This window comes from Vigna unguiculata, chromosome 10 (assembly GCF_004118075.2).
Source record: "Vigna unguiculata cultivar IT97K-499-35 chromosome 10, ASM411807v1, whole genome shotgun sequence".
NCBI classification, from domain to species: domain Eukaryota; kingdom Viridiplantae; phylum Streptophyta; class Magnoliopsida; order Fabales; family Fabaceae; genus Vigna; species Vigna unguiculata.
The window spans coordinates 9,406,217-9,409,574 of NC_040288.1; positions in this window are offsets into that span (position 1 = coordinate 9,406,217).

A 3,358-nucleotide genomic window follows, 5' to 3' on the forward strand; every position below is an offset into this window, starting at 1 on the left:
TGTTGACATTTTTCAATTTTTGTCAACAAATATGACTACCAGCTACATCAAAACTTATGAAAATTGATTTCATTTTGTAGCATGATGTAATTAAAGTCGTAAATAACATATCTTTTGTGAAAAAGATCTTTTGTTTATACTTGTGTGACTCATAAATAAGATATATCTATTTTTACTGACAACAGAATTTATAAATGTCTATTTTTCATAATATTTACTTTTCATAAATAAGATAAATATGGCAAAGCAATTATCTGTTGACAGATTTTAAGTTGTCACAACAGAATTTGATGCCATATACAATTTTTATTGACTTATCTTCTGATAATTACTAACTTATTAAATATTGTACATTATAATTGAGATATATTTATACAAAAAGTACGAATGAAATATTATATTTTTACGTATAATATTATTACTAACTTTAAATATTTTAACTTTATTATATTATAAGATTTTATGTTATATATTACAAAAGTTCATTTTTGGAAATTTGTTATTGGTATATATTACATATATTATATTATGATATTGTGTAGCATAATAGAATAATTTAATATATCTTTAATAACGTTATATCTTTTTAATGTTTTATTCTCTTATTATCGTCTTCCCGTTTTCCAATGTAGTAATAATTACATTACTGTTGAAGAATCTATTTGTAATCGTCCCGTCTTTTCATGTGTCATTTGTCTTCTATAAATAAATATTCATCTCCATTCTACCATGAAGATTAAACTTCAAGATCAGTTCAATCATATTCTACATTCTTCCAACTTTTACTCTACTATCTCTCTCAAAGTCCAAGCAAATGGAAAACAACTTCAATGAAGATGACGTTATTAATAGAATAAGTAGCTACCAGTTCTCTATTATTCACCTTCAGGACGAGGTAAGTTCATCGTCAAATTTTTCAGACATATTTTCTTTTATAAGATTTCTTCTACTCTTTTTATTTGTGTGACGGATTTCTTCTTCTCTTTTACAATATCCTCATTTTAACCTTAACTAATCCATTTTTTTCTTTAAAAAATTCTCTCTTTGGAGGCTGTTGGTTTTGTGGATCGTGCATTCGCCATTCTTTATGATGACGATCTTGAGCGTCAATGGACTTTAAGAGATGAAGAAGGGAATAGACATGTGGTTACTTATAACAAGAATTTACAAAAACCAATTCTAATTGGAGGATGGACTGAATTAAGGCACATATATGAACTTCACGATTTCCACACTATTTATTTTGGATATGTGGGTGATTCTTGCTTCCACATCACTGTTTTTCCCAGTAAATGCAAACTTTTGTCTATTGCACGTTTTCTTAAAAGAATTGAGGCAGATCAACCCCTTTTCAATGGACCGAAGTTGCATTTCTTCATATTTCTGAATCCAAACCAATGCAATGTTAGCCATCTGGTGAGATTCATTTCATATTTATTACTAAATGGATGTTTATTTCATATTTATATTTATGTTTCCAAATTATTTTAAACATTTAATCCATATACTAATTTCATTAATACTTTATGTATGTTTTAGAATTTGCCAGCTGATTTTGGCAATTATCTTCGTCAAGGAAGATTTAAATACATTTTTCTTTATGGACCGCGTAAAATAGTCAAGTGCAAACTACTGTTGAGAAATCATCCTAAGAAGTCTAGCAAAATTGGAAGTGGCTGGAAGGAATTTTGTACTGCTCATGGATTTCATCAAACTATGGACTTGGTGTTTGAAGTGGACCACATGAAAAGCAATCAGAATGTCAAAGTGCTAACATATTGTAATTTTTAATTTACAGTTAGTATAAATAGTTTTGTTTTTATTTCTACCACTTATGTAGTTTTCAACCTAGAAGTTTTTTTATTTTCAGCAATGCATATGTATAGTTCTACCTTCTTATCAATGAAATCTCTTTGAAGCTTCTCTGAATTTCTCTGAAATATGAAAAGTGATACATGTTATGGTATGATATTCATAAATAAAATTATTTTGTTCTATAATTCAAATGAAATATATATGATGCAATTGAAAGATGAATAGTTCGACGATTAATGAAAAGTTGTCTGTTCTATAATCATATGTATGGATGTATGTTGCTTTAGTATATGCATACACTGACTGTATGTTATCATTTTCACACATAATGAGGTTAAGATTGCAGATACTTCCTATCAAACAGTCCTCTTTGTTGTACTATATATAGTAGTGCATAAAAAAGACGTCTGATTGTACCTACATAAAAAGCAAATGTTTTGTTAGTTGCAAGAACAAATCAACTTTGAAATAAGTGCTATATATATATATATATATATGAATGATTCTGATATATTAACACTCAGCATTGCATGCTCTTTCTATTTTTAATGTTTGTCTATTGAAACAAGTGCTTCCTATTATAATTACAAATATTTTTGTTTCCACAATTGTGATTAGAGGTACAATCTACACCAAAAAGTTTAACAAAGACATTCACCAATATAGTAATAAAACAGTAAACATTTTTCCATCCATTGAGTCAACTTACCTTTATTTTTGTTTCTTCCATTGTAACCTTTGAAACTATTCCATAACATTTTGGTACTGTAATGGAGCAAAACGATTGTAAAAATGCAAGGTTGAGAAGGAAATTGGTGCTACAACAAAGGTTCAATGCAAGAAGTAATCAACATTCATGTAAGTCATTAACATCTTATTTAAAGTATTTATCTTTTCTAATTCTTCATCAATAATTTATTTAAAAATGATGCATTTGTATGTTTGTATGTTTTTTTATGTTGCAGATGACAAAGAAGAGAATGCAAGAAAGAAAACTAAATTTGCAAACCATTCTTCTCAAAGTAAACAAATATCAGGATTTCTTTTTATATATATATATATATAATTGTAAATGTATGTTTTGGATTGTAACTTCACAGCACAGATGCATACTCAAACATCTTTGTTGTTTTAATCACAGATAAAATAACTATATCTCAAAGATCATTTCAGAAAAATATAGACAGGAATCCATTACAACAGTTGGATATTAGTAAGTTTTTTTTTTCTAAGCTCTATCTTTACAGATTGTTGTTAAATGAATCAATGAAGTATCGTTGTTTATTTTTTTAATAATAATGCTTCTACAATAATCCTTTTCCAGATGTTGACAACAACAACAACAACCTTCAGAATATGAATTCAATATTTCACAGACAAATTGGTCAGTTTTGAAGTTCTTCCAGTACTTAATTTTAACATTGTTTATGAATAATATTAATTCTGTCTCACTTTAAACTAACCTTCGTTTCAATGCAGTAACTGTCAACAAATTTTCAAGTTGTTCAAGTACTTTAGTTGAACAACAAATCACTTCACTATC